The 19,355-nt window shown below is 38.8% G+C and overlaps 1 long non-coding RNA gene across 2 annotated transcripts in view; it reads right to left on the bottom strand.

Annotated features, from left to right (window-relative positions):
• Window positions 1–13,711, bottom strand: part of LOC134739423 (uncharacterized) — a 49,166-nt gene extending 35,455 nt beyond the window's left edge. The window contains exon 1 of one of the 2 annotated variants that reach the window (XR_010126061.1): window positions 13,431–13,711. This is a non-coding gene — a long non-coding RNA (uncharacterized LOC134739423). The remainder of the gene's footprint in view (window positions 1–13,430) is intronic. The other variant, XR_010126062.1, reaches the window with a different exon arrangement.
• Between the last annotated feature and the right edge of the window lie 5,644 nt (window positions 13,712–19,355).

Here is a 19,355-nt window from a genome sequence, read left to right as displayed (position 1 = left end):
AATCTTTCATGAAAGGAAGAGTCAATCAATGTGGCAAATCTCATTGTTGTCTTGTTTTAAGAAATTGCCAGACACCCCAACCTTGAGGAACCATCGCCACCCTAACCAGTCAGCAGCCATCCACATTGAGGCAAGACCCTCCACTAGCATAAGGATTATAACTTGCTGAAGGCTCAGAAGAAACTTAGCATTTTTCAGCAATAAAATATATTTTAATTAAGGTATGTAAATTTTTTAGACATAGTGCTATTGAATTAATAGACTCCAGCATAGTGTAAAAATAACTTTTATGTGCACTGAGAAAGAAAAAAGATATATCTGTGTAACTCACTTTATTGCCTTATTGGCTTTATTTCAGTGGCCTGGAACCAAATCTGCAATATATCCCAGGGTTGCCTGTATGTGTAACTTGCCCATAGAAGGAAAATTCCTTGTTAATATGGCTTCCTTCTTGAAGGTTAAAAGGGCAGCCAACTTTGGCAAGTGGAGAGCAAATGATGAGACACTGCACATAGTAGTGCCAGTAGTATTGCCAGGCATTGTTATAAATGCTTTATGCAGTTGGCCTTTCATACACATTTGTTCCACACCTGTAGATTCAACCAACCTCAGATTTTAAATATTAGAAAAAAAAAGTAACTATACTATAATAATTAATATAAATAAAATATACATATGACAACAATTTACATAGCATTTACGTTGAATTAGGTATTATAGGTAATCAAGAGATTATTTAAAGTACACCGGAGAATGTATGTAGGTTATAAGTAAAAACTGTGCCATTTCGCATAGGGGACTTGAGCATCCATGGATTTTGATATCTGCAGGGGGGTCCTGGAACCAATCCCCCATAAATATCAAAGGATGACTAGGTATTAGTTTATTTCATCCTTTCAACCATCCTATGGAATCCACATATGATTATTATTCCCCATTTAAAGATGAGGGCAGGGAGACAGATGTTCAACATTTGCTCAAGTACACACAACTAGGATATGGAGAAACCCGGTCTCGATAGCAGTCAGTCTGTCTCCAGTGTTCTTACACTGAACCTCTGTGCTATATGCAGCGCCTATGTGTTGCTCAGAAAGGGGTGGACAACTTGTGTTTCCAGAATCTAAAAGAAGTAGCCGTCAAGTGTCCTGGAGTAGAGCAAGGGAAATTGAATGACACTCTGAATTTGTGATGCTGTAAATTCATGAGTAAATTCTGACTCTGCATATGAGACTTGTTCTCCTCCTGGGAGGTGACAGAATAGGGACAGAGAAAATGAACTTTAGACAAGGGCTGCAGCGCCTATGCTGGTGCTCTTCTTTGTGGTGAGTGCAGAAGAAGAAAACATTTAAATTTCCCTGATCTAAATGTAAATGTAGGGCTCCTTAATTGTGGGATGGTTACATGTGTATAATTTTGCCTGGCTCAGAGATTAAGCTCTAATAGGCTTGGAGGAAGAATTGGACAACACTTTCTAGTGTGCTTTTGGCAGATGAACTTCTTTCAGAACGTGTTTAGGATTTTGTTATTATAATTGACAAAATATCAACATTAAAAAAGTTCTCAAGTATATCCCATAAGTTGTTGGGGTTCAGAATATCTATGAAAAATAATTCATATTCAATCCATATGATAATTTGGAAATTAACAAACTTCTTTATATGGTAGAGATTCCACAGTGGATTCTGGATTGGAGGAGATAATGTGGACCCCCAAAAACAAATAACCACTAGCGAAGAAGAATTGAGAGTAATACAGAGCAATGGTCCTGAGCTTTTTTGGCACCAGGGACCAGTTTCATAGAAGACAATTTTTCCATGGAAGGACGGGGGTGGGGTGTGGGGTGGGCACAGTTTCAGGATGAAACTGTTCCACCTCATATCACCAGGCATTACATTCTCATAAGGAGCACACAGCCTAGACCCCTCACATGTGCAGTTCACAATAGGGTTTGTGCTTATCTAATGCCGCTGCTGATCTGACAGAAGGTGGAGCTCAGGCAGTAGTGCTCCCTTGACCACCGCTCACTTCCTGCTATGTGGTCCAGTTCCTAACAGGCCACGGACCAGTACCAGTCCATGGCCTGGGGCTTGGCGACCCCTGATGCGAGCTGGCTGTGACCTCTCAGCACAGTCACACCTGCAAGGCTTGTGTGTCTGGGAGAGCCAAAGATGAGACATAGGTGAAAAATGCTATTACTATCCCAATAGCACTGAAAATTTTATTTTAAAGTGGCACTGCTCAATAATAGCCACAGGCCACATTTTTGCTACTTAAATTTAAATAAATAAAACTTGAATAAAATTTTAAAAGTTAGTTTCTCAGTGTCATTAGCCACATTTCAACTGCTCGAGAGCTCCATGTGGCCAGTCCCCACCACATTGCCAGCACAGGTAAACATTCCCATTATTGCAGAATATCCTATCGCACCATATTACTTAAAGAATAATGACTTGTTCACTACATGAAAGAGAACAGGACTGGGGTTACTAGGGGAAGTCAGTACTGGCAGAGCAACTGCAGTCAATGAAACCAAAGAAAGAAAGCATCACAAACTAGAAGCAGAAGATTGCAGAGCAGTACCATTTATTCTATGTGGCACAGTATCTGGTAATCAAGTGCGCAGTGGCTTCAAGGTATGTCCTGGGAAATTGCTGTGATAAGACCTGTTTACCCTCATAATAAGCAAAGCCTGGAATGTCTCAGAGATAGAAAGACAGCTAGATAGTTGTAGATAGGGAATTACCAATGCATGGAGCTCTCTGATGTGACAAATAATAGAAGTAGGCTATTACAATGATTAACTTATTCTGAGTCATACAAATTTACATATTACACATGGATTACACATTTTCTTTTTTAAATAAAAATGTTTCCTTGTTTCTTTCTGATTATATAAATAATTCATGCTTTTTATAAATGCTTCAAACAATATAGCAAAATGTAAGAGGAAAGTCAAAATCACTTGAAATTTTCAATTAGTAGACATAACCAGCAATAACCTTTTCGTAAGAGAGAAATAAATATATGCATATATACACATACTGTTTTTTATTTTATCTTTAATGAGTTTGCTTTTTGTCTTGGCATTTTTAATATAGCATTTTTTTATCATCTCCTTTTTTTGTGGTGTCTCCTTGCTCTTTCCATTAACCCAAATTCTCTCTTTGTTCATACACTCAAGTGAAAATTTCTACAAAAGTATTTCCCTTCTCTGTGTATTAAATTGAGCTTATATTATATATACATTACTGCAATTTGGTTTTCTCACTTAGAATTGTATGATAAAATATTCTCAAGACAACTCATAAACGTTTAACTCATCCTTGCAAAGACTTCACATTTCCGTGGGATGAATGTTCCATAATTTTGTCAACAGCTTCCCTACTTACTAGTGCTTTAGCTCATTTCTAGATTTATCCTCATAAAATTGTATTGTAGCATTAGTGTTAGTGACCCCTGTCCTAGATTTTTACCATACCAATAAGTAAATGCAAATAAACCTGTAGATTTCCTGGAATCTTCTTCTTGTGCTACAGAAGTCTTTGTTTGTGATATAAACATATATATATGATATAAATATCAAATAAAATTGCCATATTATATTCCAAAAAAAGCTCTACGAAATCATCTTTCACCAGTTATGTACACATGTGTGCGTTCACCCTTTGTACCTATTGGTGACAGTTCTGATTATTATTTTATTTTTGGTAACCTGTACAGAGTTACCCTGTTATTCTTTTAATACAATTAAAAAATGTCTACTAATGAGTCCCACAATATTTTTGTGTTTAGTGTGTATTTGGTTGTCTCTTCCATATGTGATCTGTCAAAGACCCTCTGCCAACTTTTCTATAAGGCTTTCTTTCTCATATGAACATGTAGGAACTCTTTGCAGTAGGGTTGTGGTAGTGAACAACTCCTGTGAGCCTTACCCTGCTTCTATTCACATTACAGTCTCTAGGGGTGACATAAAACACAATGTAATTTATATCCACTGAAATCATGTCATGAAATAAGGTAGCACTAATGAATATGAGAGATAATATAAATATTGTACATATGTCAAGTATGTGCATTGTAAATACTTTCCCAATCTATAGTTTTCCTTTGACTACACTTATAATGTGTCTTGCCTATAATTTTATGTTTAATAGAACAAAATTTTGATAGTTTCGTTATAGCCAACAATTTTCCTTTTTTTTTTTTTTTTTTTTTTTGAGACGGAGCCTTGCTCTGGAACCAGGCTAGAGTGCAGTGACATGATCTCAGCTCACTGCAAGCTCTGCCTCCCAGGTTCACACCATTCTTCTGCCTCAGCCTCCTGAGTAGCTGGGACTACAGGCACCTGCCACCATGCCCAGCTAATTTTTTGTATTTTTAGTAGAGATGGGGTTTCACCATGTTAGCCAGGATAGTCTTGATCTCCTGACCTCATGATCCGCCCGCCTGGGCCTCTCAAAGTGCTGGGATTACAGGTGTAAGCCACGGCACCAGGCCTTCCTAACATGTTTTAAGAGATTCCCTAATCTCTAGTTTATTTGTTTGGTCTCCTAAAATTTCCCAACATTTCTGTGATTTTATTTTATATTGAAATGCTTAATTTACCTGCAATATGTTTTCATATGATGTAGAGTAGGCTTTTATATAAATTTCTTTCAAACAAATAGTCACTTGTGCCAGCCACAAGTATTAAATTAGCCAATATTTTCCTGCCTAATTGCAATACCTTCTTTTTCACATATTGAAATTTATTGATTCTGAAATCTATTTCTGAACTCTGTTCTCTCCACTCACCTTTGGCTAAGTCTATGCCAACAGCATAGTGACATGATTACTGGGGTTTGTATTTTTTTCACATATGGTAAGGCATATCTCTGCTGAACAGTCTTCTATTTGCATAAATTACATTGTTAATACTAGATATTTACTCTTCAACACAAACTCAACAGCTTACTGTGTCAATTTGAAACAGACTATTTAGATTATAATTAGAATTTAAAGTGTGTATTAATTTTTCTTGTTTTTATTTATATTGAGATCTTGATATTTCCTAGGCTTTTTTCCCTTTTACATTTATTCAATTTTAATTCAGTCATATCTTATTTACACAATTTACTTATTTTATACATCTTAAGTTTAAGGTGAAAAAATGTAATATGATAAACAGAGCTTTCTTAATATTAAGAATCACTATACATTGAAAAAAGTTTAAAAGAGTTACAAGAATAAGTTGAAGACTATATTTCAATACATAATTTTGTAAAAGACTAACATACAAAATATATAAAACTAAAAGAAGAAAAAGTCATCCAAATTTACAAAAAAAAAGTGGGCAAATTCAAGTACAAAATAAGGACAGAAAAATACTTCCAGTACCCCTGAGAGTTCCCTGTGCTTGCTATAAATCAATACCCTGAAAGACATCACACTTCTACTTCTATCAACATAGATTAGTTCTACCTGCTTTTGAACTTAACATAAGCTGAATCATCAGTTTATCCTCTTTTTGTCTCTGTATTCTTTCTTTCAGCATTGGGTTTCTGATGGGTGCAAAGTCACTCATAACCACTAATGGGACTATTGAGAATGCTTAGTTCTCTTTGTTCTCCTGTAGTCCTCTTTGTCTCTTTTCTTTGAGTGCATTCGAAATTTACTGTTTACTTTTGGTGTATCTGGGTGTGAATACATATGTGTGTGGGACAGTGGGGGTATTTATCTTCTTTGAGTATTATGAATCTGTGATTTGACATCTTTCATTGTTTCCAAAAATTTTCAGCTATTTTCTCTTCAAACATTTCTTCTGTCCCATTCTCTCTTTCTACTCCTTCTGGAAGTATACTCATGGTATATTAGACCATTGATATTGTCCCCCAGCTCTTGGCTGTTCAGGTCATTTTTTTACCTTCTTTTACAATCTTTCTTTGTTAGTTTGAATGATTACTATTAACTATTTTTGACATCACTGATATTTTATTGAAGGAATTCTTAATTTCTGATATTACTATTTTTATTTCTTGCCTTTTCCATTTGACAATTGCTTATAGTTTCCATTTTCTGTTTATAATTCTCTTTTCAATATATGTGATTTTCTTTCCTTCCAAATATTCTACTTAGTTGTTTAATTAAAAAAAAAGTCTATGTTTGTGTTAGTGTGTGTGTGTGTGTGTGTACATTTCTACTGCTCCTGTTTCCTCAATTACTCCTATTTTTATTGAAGTTTTCACCTCGTTCCTCTATGAGCTATATTTCAGTTTTGCATCTTGTGACTGAGATTCTTTTGTTGGCCTATCTATGGTAGGTTGAATAATGTCCCCCAAAGATATCCACATCCTAATCCCAGGAACCTGTGAATGTTGCCTTACATGCAAAAGAGACTTTGCATATATGATTAAGTTCAAGATCCTGGGTCATCTGAGTATGCCTGACGATTAGTAAAGTTCCTTATAGGAAGGATGCAGGAAGAGTTAGTCAGGGATGGTGATGTGAAAATAGAAGCATAGGGAGAGAAGGTGGTGTGAGAACAGAAGCAAAGAGGTTGGGGTGGAAGAGGGAGAGGGAGAGACAGAAAGAGAAAGAGAGACTAGTGGGTGCTCCATGGCTGGTTTTGAAAATGGAGGAGGATGTCATGAGTCAAAAAACACAGGTGGCATCAAGAAGTTGGAAAGAGCAAGGAAACAGATTCTACCCTAGAGGCTCTGGAAGTGTAGCTCTGCTCTCTTCTTGGTTTTAGCCCTCTAAGAGCCATTTCAGACTTCTAAGTTTTAGAACCATAAAAGGATAACATTGGGTTGTTTTATCATATATTTCATGGTAATTTGTTCCAGAAGCCATAGGAAACTGACACACGGCCTTTTAAACATGCAGCAATTTTCTTTTTTTCTCAAGGCATGGGGGCTTAGGTGTGGATTTGTGTTTACATTGAGGGTCAGCAGTCACAAAGGTAATAAAGAATGATGTGAAGTAGGTAAGACATCAATCCATGTTTGGGACAACTGATGAAAGGGGCTCTGCATGTGCCCTCTGTACATCTTCAGTCTCAAGTGATACAGTAATCTGCCCATGGTTCCACTATTTTTTATTTTCTTGATAATAGGAGAAGCTCAACATGCTAACCTGGGGCCAATACTGATCTTCCCTGTGGGTTTTTGAAAGTCTCTGCTGTATAAACCCTGCCAAGAATCTGCAAATTACTAGGTGTTGACCTTGATCTTTGATTCAGTTCTTTACATGTTTGCCCAACTGTCAGGAGAAGCTGCCTCAAGCCAGTTTTCTTTTGGGATCCCCATAATATTCCAGACCTCATTTCAGACGGTTATGCATTACTTGTAGCAGCTCAGACGAAGCAAATTACTTGGAATTGGGATTAGAAGAGAAGCAATATTGGTTTTTGTAGTAAAGCAAATTTTAATGTTGATAAAATGATAAAATAATAACTAAATCAGGAAATAATAGGATGTGTATAGAAAGTCAGATCAATTTAACCAACCAGAAATCCAGAAGCAGGCAAAATTCATAAGATAATTTAAGGGACACTTCAAACCAGTGGGAAAATTCCAGGGGAAAAAAATAAGTTTGATCCTTAATGCCACCTTGTACCATAAAAACTAAATATTTGAATATAAAAGAAATGAATCTTACAAAAGGTGACAGGAATTTTGGGAAAATAATATAAAATGTTAGGACAAAGAAAGGTTCTCTATGTGTAATACAATATTCAAAGGCCAGAAAAGAAAACAACAATAAGTTTGACTAGGTTTTTAATAACAAACACACAAGGCAAAGAAGTCACCATAATCCAAGTCTAATATATAAAAAGCTTTCACATATTACTAGGAAGAAACTAACAGTATAACCAAAAAATGAGCAATGGATATGAAATGACAGCTCACAATATGAGCACCACAAATGAATTTTAAATGATGAAAAATGAACAAGCTAACGCTAATAAAATACATTAATATTAAATTATAATAAATATCCTTTTTACCTATGAGATTGTCAATGATTTTTTAAAAGTTGGTAATGCCTGTTTTGGCTACTGTATGTAGCACAGTCATCCTCAACATCTCTGATGAGTTTCCAAATGTGTGATACCAACAGTTAGGAAGTTAAGATGTATTCATCTTTGTATTTACAACGTTCAAAGCATTTCATGACACAGTACAAGAACAATTTATGCTTAAATAATGAACAAATTTGACTAGAAATCATCTTGCTAAGAATGTTTACTATCCTTTATTTACTAAGGGAGAAACTACTGTACACTTACAGAAAATTAATGAACAATTGAAACAATAGCTGTGCCAATTAACTCTTAATCAAAAATTTAATTAATTATACACAGCCATTCTGGAGAATTCTAGCTAATCCAGACACTACTGTAGCTACCCTTTTGTTTTGGAAAAATATCACATCAAATTACTTCAATGCAAAATGTAATTTTTGTAATTATTCAGTATTCTGACAAAGTGATTTTGTTTTCTTCAATGTAGACATTTTTTCTGCTAGCCATGCATCTTCAGAATTGCACAGATAGTCACACCCACCATCAGCAAGGCATACCAACTAACAAATAGATTGTAAACAATACAGTGTGGACAGCATATCACAAATTTATTGGAACTATAATTATTTATTTACTCGAAGAAAGTCTTCTCTTTTCATGATCACCATGAAACTCTAGTAAATTATACCAGTAAATAATATCTGAAATTCTCAAGTATTTAAAAAGTCAATATATTGACATCTGTAGAACAGAATTTTAATCAATATTACAGTATATTAATACATATAATTAAGTGTTGTTAAAAGATACTTTTTCACGAGATGAGCATATAAAAATAATCAAGTAAAAACTTAAATTCTTGGACTAACAAGTGGATGAATTTAATAAAAAAAACTTTTAAGAATATTTTACTTTTCAAATGTTTTTCTTCACTGTGAACATTAGTTTCAATTAAAATTTTGAATATATATTATAAAAACACAATAAGGGAAGATTGTGAATTTCTACAATTTTAATATACTTGTAAAAATATCTTTCCAATATAAAGTCCAACCTTCAATTTTATATATATATATATATATATATATCTCCATATTAATGGAAAAATCCTGGACATTCAGATGTAATTAAAATCAGTTGAAGGAATTATAGACTATTTTGTTTCTAATTCACTGAAATTAAAAATAACAATAGTGATATGAAGGCATTTATTTATTGTATGGTAGATATGCTCTTACGAAAAACAGTGAGAGAATATATGGCATATTAAGATTTCTTTCTAAATATTATAATAGTAATAACAGAAAATGAATAAATGATCTTCTGTCTTAATGAATCCATTTGATAGGCAAACACCTGCATTACATGCAAAACACTTCTGTCATTGATATGCTTATCATTTTCTCCTGAATGACCTTGAAGCTTAATGAAATTCACATGAAAGTTTTACTATGCATGTTTAAAGAAAGTAGTTAAAAAGACTCAGATAGCTGTAAAAAATCGAATCTCATTTTATTAAAAAAAAATCCTCTGTTCTCATTTACTGAAAAAGTAAACTGCTTCAATTCAAAAGCAGTTTACAAGCAACTTTCATGGTGCATCTTTGCTGTCACATGGCAATGTCCCCTAGATTGACAAGTGGGGCAATGGGCCTTGAGGACTGATTTCTAAGGATGTTAAGAGCATGAACTTCATGATTTTTAAATATTTTCTTAAATACATGCTTCAAAACAAAGTCAAACATTGAACCGACAATTTAAGAAAGAAGGTCTCAGTGTTGACAATAGGAAACACTATAAAGAACATTCATCTAGCTTCCTGTTTACATTTGACAAAAGTAGAGGTACACAGTTGTAGAACAATGTGAAATGCCTGGGCTCTGTTCAGCAAGGTAAATCTACATAAAGTCACTAGTGATTAAGATAGAAGGAATCTTTAGAGTGCCATATGCTGACATTTGGAAAATTTAAATGACATGTGTTAAATCTATTAATATAGGAAACTTTCTGTGAGCTTTTAGAACATTTACAGACTTCTTGATTTGTGATTTCCCTATATAACATAAAAACATGATTTCTTTGGGTTAGTAAAAGCTTTAGGCACAACAATATACAGAAGATAGGTTTTCACTGACTTTGCAGCCTACCTACCCCCGCCCTTAGGCAACTCTCCTGGGGCACCATTTCCAGTTATAATTCTCATCAAGAGATGAGACCATTTTCTTTCTAACAAGAATAATCATATTTATTCAGAAAAGCAAGCTGCAAGTGTAGACTTGGATTTTGCCTTTTATCCTCTCCTGAAAATACAGAAAATGCAAACAAAGAGAATTGTGACCTTACATTAATCAGGTGCTATTCATTGCACAACACAGAACATCTCTAGAATCTTTTTATATGATTTATCTACTTGTGATACTAGAAGTGTTAGAATCCACAGGACTTCTTATGTTTCATGATGCATAGTGTAGAAAATGCATACAGCATTGCTGTGCTTAGCCATATTGGAGCCTGAGGCAAAGACAAAATCAGTAATACTGATCTATCTGTATTTAAAATTTGGATGTTTTGTTCATCACGGTTTTTGAATTAATTCTTGTTTTTAAAAATGTATTGCATTAAAAATAGATAAATTGAATGACATCAAAATAAAAACTTTTGTGCATCAAAGAACTCAAATAATAAAGTGAAACAGCAACCATGAAATGTGAGAAAATATTTGAAACTCATATATCTGATAAAGGGTTAATATCCAGTATATATTTAAAAACTCCTCCATCTCAAAAGCAAACAAACAAAAAAAACAAACAACCCAATTAAAATATGGGCCAAGAAATTGAACAGACATTTCTCCAAAGAGGATATTATCCAAATGGCCAATAAGGACATGAAAGGATGCTCAACCGTACTATTATTAGAGAAACGCAAATTAAAACCACAATGAGATACCACTTCATACCCATTAGAATGGTTAAAATCAAACAGAAAATAACAAATGACACTGAGAATGTAGAGAAACTGGAACTCTTGTGCCCTGCTAGTGGCAAAGCAGGGCCACTAAGCAGTACAGCCTCTATAGAAAACAGTATGGTGCTTCCTCAAAAATTAAACAGAATTACCATATGATCCAGCAACTCCACTTTGAGTTTATACCCAAAAAAACTGAAAGCAGGGACTTGAACAAATATTTGTACACTCAAGTTCACAGCAGCATTATTCACAATAGCCAAAATGTGGAATCCATCCAAGTGTCCATCAGTGGGTAAATGGATAAACAAAATGTGGTATATACATCCAAGGAAACATTATTCAGCCTTAGGGGAAAAAAAGGAAATTCTAATATATGCTACAGTATGGATGAACCTTGAAGACATTTTACTATGTGAAAACAAGATAGTCACAAAATGACAAATACCATATGATTATACTTAAATGAGTTTCCTAGGGTAGTTAAATTCATAGATACAGTGGAATAGTGGGGGTTGGGGGCTAGAAGAAGGAATGAATGGGGGCAAATTGTTTAAACTATGCAGAGTTTCAGTTTGGGAAGATGAAAATGTCTAGAGATGGATGGTGGTAATAGTTGCACAATAACGTGAATTACTTAATGCCACTGAACTGTAGACTTTAAAATGGATAAAACAGTAACATGTATGTTATGAATATTTTGCCACAATTTAGAAAATATTGCATGTAAATATTACCCAACTCAATTATTGGCGCTACCTCTCCTTCAACTCACTTAAAGTTTCTGCCTGAGAGCGCTTTACTAACTTCACCCTTGCCCTGGCCCTGGAAAATTTCCGTGTTTGTTTGGCTCATAGATGCTATGATCTGAATGTTTGTGTCCCCCCAGCCCCAAATTCATAAGTTGAAACCTAATCCCCAATGCAGTCTTGAGATGATTAGGTCATGAGGGCAGAGTCCTCCTAAAAGGGATTGGTGCCATTATAAAAGGGGCCTGAGGGAGCTTGTTTCCTCCCTCTACCCTGTCAGGACGCAGTAAAAAGGCACTGTCTAGGAGGAACAGGTCCTCCCTGGGCACTGAATCTGCTGGTGTCTTGATCTTGGACTTCTTAGCCTGTAGAATGGTAACAAATAATTTTCTTACCCAATCTACAGCATCTTGTTATTATAGCAGTCTGAGTGGACTAAGACAATAGAATACAGCATAAAATAACATGTTATTTTCTTTCTTTCCCCTTCTTCCCACTCTCAAACTCCTGGTGTTTGTTCTTTTATAAGATAGATTAAAATGTACTTAAATTACAAGCTGAGAACCCTATGTTGGGCTCTGGGTAACAGGGATGCACTTGTGAGATTTCAATTCTTTATCGAGTTTGATTTCTCTATTCATCTCTCCTTCACAGCTTTCAAAATCTTAGTCTTAAAATTATTGTAGTAGAAACAAATATTAAAAGTAATTTTTTGAAAGGTTATCTCAAAAGCTCTGAGAAACTTCACCTTTTACAAAGACATTGGTTAGCTCTTGGCATGATTAATGTTAGCATGTTTGATCCCTCTATCAACGAAGGAGAACATTTTGAAATTGGCTTTATTTTTTGCTAAATAAAATATCACCACATATAAGGGAGAAATAATGTTTAAACAATATTTTGATAAATATATTATTTAAAATGCATGCGAGGAACTCCATATCAAAAAGAGAAAATAAAAATTAACTAACGTTTCAAAGTATATAGAGCCTTCATTTTATGTTTGAATATTCATGAATTTATCAGTGTGTAAACTGCATTTGAGAGTACAGGGCTTTTGTAGTATCCTCAGTGAAAATGATACCACTAACTCCCTGAATTGTAAAATCAAGGCTATCTCAAATGATTTAAACTTAAGGTTTTCACTCATGCTTAATGCCAAAATATTCCTAACTATAACGTTCACACTAATCCAATTTTTAAATGCAGCTATCAAAAAACAAGTTGCAATTTATACAGCACAAAGTCTCTCTTCTTACCTTGACAGTAGCTTCATAGACCATAGATCTTCAAAAAACACCAAGGGTTTTCATAATAATGGTGAAGAAAGAATCAACTTGGATAAAATTAAGTAGTTTGTCTTTTTTTTTTTATGCTACCATATCCCAATTGTCTAGCATTCCACTATCCAGAATACAGCCTGCCTGAAATGTATTGATTTTTCCTTCCTATATTCATTTAACAAGTATGTACTTTTGACAACTACTCTGTGTCAGGCACTGCCCTGAATGCTGAAGATACAATCAAAAATCCCCTCATGGAAATATTCCAGTGCTGGAGAAAATATACCCATTAAATACAATATCTCAGACCTATGGAATTACAAGTAGTCTGGTATAATCTATTGGAAAACTGTAAGTGTCATGAAAACGAATATAGGGTCCCAGAACCAATCACGGAAGTGTTTGTTATCTTAGGATATTCCTTTACCTGGAGCTTGGAGATGAATAAGAGTTACCTTAGCTGAATAGTGGAGGAAATTGGTGCAGTCTTAGCACAGGGAACAGGATTTGCAAGGATCCTGCATTGGAAGGAAGAAAATAAGAAAGAATCAAATGAGGCCCTTTCGTGGGATAGGAAGGAAGAGATTGGTGACAGTCACACTTGGCACACAGATTCTATTTGTCTTCACACAGATAAAGGAAAATGGTGCTGTCCCTCTGGCAAATTAACTTTTTCACTGCCCAGAATTTCTACAACCTTAAATTCCCTAACAGCTATTCTACTGCCCGTCTTTCTCCCTGACTTCAGATATAATTGAAGAGCTTGTCTAAAGTCTTCCTGTCTTTGTTCCAATGTCCTGAATGTACATACAGGATATGTCAGATGTAGGAAAAAAAAAAGCTGAGATGGGGATGGTGGTGGAGGGTATACTCTAACAAGCAAAGTGAACATAGGAGAGTTAGAAAATCTATGTTTTATAAAGTGCAAATATGTATCAAAAATGAGTATATTATGTTAGTGATTTTTTTTTTAGATTCACCATAATGATAAATGCTGAAGAATTTGGAGAAGCAAGAGACGAAACACATTACAGATCAAGAACATCTTTTTTTTGTTTTGTTTTTTGTTTGTTTGTTTTTGAGACGGAGTCTCACTCTGTCCCCCAGGCTGGACTGCAGTGGCGTGATCTCGGCTCACTGCAACCCGAGTAACTGGGACTACAGGCGCCGGCCACCAGGACCAGCTAATTTTTTTTGTATGTTTAGTAGAGACGGGGTTTCACCGTGTTAGCCAGAATGATCTCAATCTCCTGATCTCGTGATTCGCCCTCCTCAGCCTCCCAAAGTGCTGGGATTACAGGCTTGAGCCATCGTGCCCAGCCAAGAACACCTTTTTAAATGATTTTTTTTTTGGTAGTCATTTTCTAACATGCAAATGGTTTAGTATTAACCCTAGGTATTCAAAATTGCAATGCTTACATATTTTTTACCAGCAGGGACAAATAATACAGATTTTTTATTTTTATTTTTGAGCTTCAGTTTCCGTATGTGTAACCTAGATGTACACACTGCAGTGCCTTCGGTTAGATGTTGATAATATGTCTGCATACACATACATATGTACACGCAAACACAAATAAATAGATCACCGGTTGCAAATTACAAGTAGGGACTCTGGACAAGATGGAGTTATGTGACTTGCCAACGTGCATTCATAAACTTTAAAAAATTGAACTAAAATTATTGTACCATATACATTCATGACTCAGTGTGCCTTTTATGAAAAAGTGGGAAAAGTGAAGTTCTTGACTGTGGAAGTGAGAATTATTGGTTTGGTTTCACTCTCCTGTATGACGTAGCTCTATCAGTGGTAACACAAGCAACTTAACTGTTTAGGCAAATTTTCACAAATGCAGGATATTAAGCAGGGTTTAAGAGGGATTTTCTGATGACTGCTGATGTTCTCGGCCAGAAATCAAGGGATTCTCATACTTTTCTTTCTCTCCATGTTTCTTATCTTCTTATCGTGCCCCTCTTCTACCACCATTGCAGCTTCCTTCCCTTACAGTCACAACTTTCATCCCTCTGTCCCCTGCAGAACCTTTCTATGTCCTTTTATTTTCCATCCCTTTAGTAAGAAATTAAATCATATTTTTAAATAAATTTAATCAATTCAATGCAGTTATACATTTTTATATTCTACATAAAGATAGTATATTTTTGGTATTTCTGACAATAACCTCTGAAAACATTAAGTTATCCCTTACTACCTATGTTTAATATCATTTTCCTTCTGATTCAGTGACCTTAACAAAGAAATAGGCTAACCACCCTGTTTATGTATTCGTAATTTTAATTCATCCTACACATATTTTTAAATTTCTATAAATCAGGCCTTAGGCTGTGGGTACAAACATAAACACAATCATTGAAACAGATGATGTTTCCAGAAAATAGACATTATACAATATTCAGTTCTTTACTGTGATGATGAAATCAATTCCTGGTTTCATCTTTTCTCCATCTAATAACTGTGACAATGATGTGTGCTGCATCTAGAGTCAGTATCATTCTCAGCATCAAATGTGTGTTTCTCTAGTAAGAGTGAATACAGCCATCATAATGTGGATTGCAAAACTCAGTGAACACTGCTACCTCTGGACACTGGAGAAGAGAAGCATATTCGGTGCAAGTCTGTGGGGAAATGGGGAGGAGGGACAAGGAGAACAGTTGCATTCCCTAAGAGAAAATTAGAAAAAGTATGCTGTTTTAAGAGTTGTTCAAACTATGGTGGTGGGGTGGGGAATACGTGTGTGTATGTGTGTGTGTATATTATATATATACATGTACGTATATATGTTAGATACATATGTATATATGTGTGTGTGCCTGTATATGTGTGTATGTATGTATGTGTGTTAGATACATATGTATATATGTGTGCATGCATATGTGTGTATGTGTGTTAGATTCACATATGTATATATGTGTGCATGCATATGTGTGTATGTGTGTTAGATTCACATATATGTGTGTGTGTGCGTGTATATGTGTGTGTGTATACAGAAAACGTTCTATGTAAAACACAATCGAAGCTATCATTATCAGATAGGTACTTCCCTATGTTAGAGGCTGCCTACCTCTGGAGCAGGGGACAATAATTCTGGAGAAATACATGTGCTTCCAAAGCTTTGGCTTTAAAAGTGCACGTGGTTCTTTCAGATTTTGAGTGAAACTCTTACTATCTCACTGGCACAGATGTCATCAGAGACGGGCACATCTTCAAGTCCGCCACTCAGCTGACCAGTAAGGCACTTTACTGCCTTTTGGGTATTATCTCTAGATTCCTCCATTCAATAAAGGTCTTAAATTGAATTATGGGTGGCCGTTTTTCTCAGTAATAAGCCGGTGTTTCATGAGTACGGGAGTAGTTACAGGTCCAGAAATGGGCATTTCCTGTTTCCCTTCTTTGAAAATGGCAAGTACACATTATTATGCTGGGGCAAGAGAACTAGAACATGCTGAAAAGATAAACATTGTTTTTCCACCTAAAAGATAAACTTTTTTTTCCACCTTCTCCCATTTTCTGACCTCACCTGTTCCCCGTCTGACCTCTGGGGGGCTTACTCGGGATGTCGAGGAAAATGTAAAGTATGTAAAACCGGCTCCTTAAGTAGTATTTGTACCCCTAACGGTGGATTTCTGAGAAAAGATCCAGAAGACTAAGAAATGCATATCTAATGAATAAATTTCAGGGAAATTGGAAGGTTTGGATAGAAAGGAAAGCACCGTTTACATACATAAGCATACTGTGACGGATCAGGGCAAGCACTCCAGTGTCACCCTCTTCCTGTATCTATACACCTTGTACAATGCAGTCCAAGGCTGTGAGGACTTCGGCGGGCAAAACGCTGAGGAAACCAACCTGCCTCCAAATCCAAGGCGTGAGATTTACATTGCAGCCTCTGTGATGCTGCTTAGTTAACTGGCTGTATTTATGCAGATATTGTAGACTTACTTCCTTTTAAGCTTTCCCCCTTTCATGACTGAAATCATGAATTCCTAAAAATAAATAAATAGCAAACCAAAGGACAAAAAAAAAAAAAAAAAAAAAAAAAAAAAGCCAAAACAGGTTTACCTAACGGGAAGCCTGGAAGGGTTGGCGTTGGAGAAGCCGCTGGGAAGCGGGGCAGGCAGCCGAGAGCCGCCCACCGGTCTCCGGGTCTCTGCCCCGGGCTCTTTCCAGCTCGGCCTTTGGGTAACTGGGGTGGGGGAGGGCGGCCGGCTTTCAGGTCGCGTCTCCCGCAGGTTTGGGAGCCCGGTAGGCCGTGACTGAAAGACCGTGGCAACAGCGGTCAATTGCCCTTTTAGAGCTCATTTTGGGGGAGAATGGTAGCAGCAGAGCCACTGCCGCCCTGGCTCTTGTAGGTGGGTCTGGAGTGTCACGTAGGCACCCCAACTCGCGCCGGGGGCCGTGGTCCGCAGACTCCCACTTCATTGCCCCTGAGGCCTGAGCCCGCCCCACCCGGCGGTGGCTGCACCTTTCCCGAGAGTCGGGGCAGCGGCGGCTGGAAAGTGGAGGCAGCCTAACCGCGTAGCGCTGAAACCACCATTCACAAATGCAAACCCCTGTCTTCCGTGGATAAACGGTGGCGGCGCGCGTCCGAGCGTCCCCGAGGGGCTGTGGGGAGCCCCCGGGGAGAGCAGGAAAAGAAGCGGGGTGGCGGTGGCTAGGAGGCGACTGAGCCTTCTCGCCTGGCCGGCGGAAGAGGGAGCCGGGTCCGGGCGCGCCGAGCCAGCCGCCCCTCGCGCAGTTCCTCGGCTGCGGCGCGGGGTTCGCCCCGCTTCTCCCCGGCAGCACCCGGCTGGGTGCCCCCGGCACAGCACAGTGCGGCAGGCGGCAGCGTCCTCCCCTCGCCTCCCCCACATTCCCTCACCTCAGCCAAGGAGGCAGCCCGGCGCCCCCGCCCGCCCGGCCCCGCGCCCCCGCCCGGAGCGCCCCAACCCGGAGCGCCCCCACCCGGTGCGCCCCGGCCGGGTCGCGCCGCTCAGCCCCGCCACGCTGCAGCTGGAGCTACCGCCGCGGCCGGTCCCGCAGACCGGGGAGGAGGAGGAGGAGGAGGAGGGGCAGGGGGAGGGGCAGGGGCAGGGGGAGGGGGAGGGGGAGGGGAAGCCGGAGAAGGAGGCGCGGGGAGCGGGGATGGAGCCGGGAGGAGGAAATAAATAAATAAAACAATAACCTCCGCGCCAATAAGAGCAAGGGAGAGAACAAGACGCGACCAGAGAGCCACCGGGGCCGGCTCGCGCGCCTCTGAGAAGCTGTCCGCGCGCGCGCGCGTGTGTGTGTGTGCGTGAGTGTGGATTTGCCTGGACTGGAGCTGGAAAGTCCAAACTAAAAGTGTTGCTCTCGCCGGGTGCCGAGGCCGCGGCGGAGGCTGCCCAACTTCCCCGGGCCAAGAGAGTGGCGTTGCCAGCGCCTTTGGCGAGGCGGCGGCCGCTTGGCCCTGCGCCCGGGCACGGCGGCGGCGGCTCCGCTCGCCCCGGGAGGGAGCCCGCGGCCAGGGCTGGACTCTCGCCCCGCCACCTCCACCGACTCTCTCCTCAGCCTCCACGCCTGGCACCCCAGCAAGGTACGTGGCGCTTCCCGGCGGGCCTTCTTCCCTAGCACACCCCGCGCGGATTTTTGGCTGCCTAGATTCTTCCCCTTCCCAGAGTGGTCATCATTTGTCAAACTTTACCTCCACCTCGCACATGCCAGCGGCTGCTGCAGCCGCCCTCCCTGGCAGTGTGGGCTCCGGTCGCTGATGGGAACCGAGAGGAGGGTGGGGGGGAGGATGTGCTGGCAGCGGTGGTTCCCATCTGGATTAAGATCGTATTTCGGAATAACTCGCAGGTCTTACCTTCCGGGGGTGTCCTTCATTATGATGTTCCCTGTGATGCTGGTAATGGTTTTCCTTGCTCCTTCTGCACGGAAGGACGTACAAGTTTGCAGGAGAAGGTACATGAAAAGCAGGTGAAGTTTGCAGCCACGACTCCAAGAGAGGAGTAACCCTTTCTTTGCAGTAGCAGCTATGGTTTTGAAGCAGCGGCGGCGGCGGCAGCGGTGACAGCGGCCTGGCCGGTGGCGGCAGCTGCACGTTGTCCCCTCTGTGACTGGGAGAAGGAGGAAAAGTGGGGCTGCCTCGTCGGAGAGCGCAACTCGGGAGCTGCCTGCAAAGACGCTGCGGGGGAAAATGCTAAGGGCTCCCAGATCCTTGGTAAATCGTGTTTGGAGAGGCATGATTTCCTTTTGTGATATTTATGTGCTTAATAACAGACACGCTTAAAAATCTCTTTAAAACTTTTATGCATACGGTTTCCATTTCTAGATTAGGTGAACGACTCTGAAACCTCTTAGATAAATGCCAAAATC

Source organism: Pongo pygmaeus, chromosome 3, assembly GCF_028885625.2.
Source record: "Pongo pygmaeus isolate AG05252 chromosome 3, NHGRI_mPonPyg2-v2.0_pri, whole genome shotgun sequence".
Lineage (NCBI taxonomy): Eukaryota > Metazoa > Chordata > Mammalia > Primates > Hominidae > Pongo > Pongo pygmaeus.
Note: the sequence above shows the minus strand (reverse complement) of the source record. Positions and strands in the feature narration are given on the sequence as shown.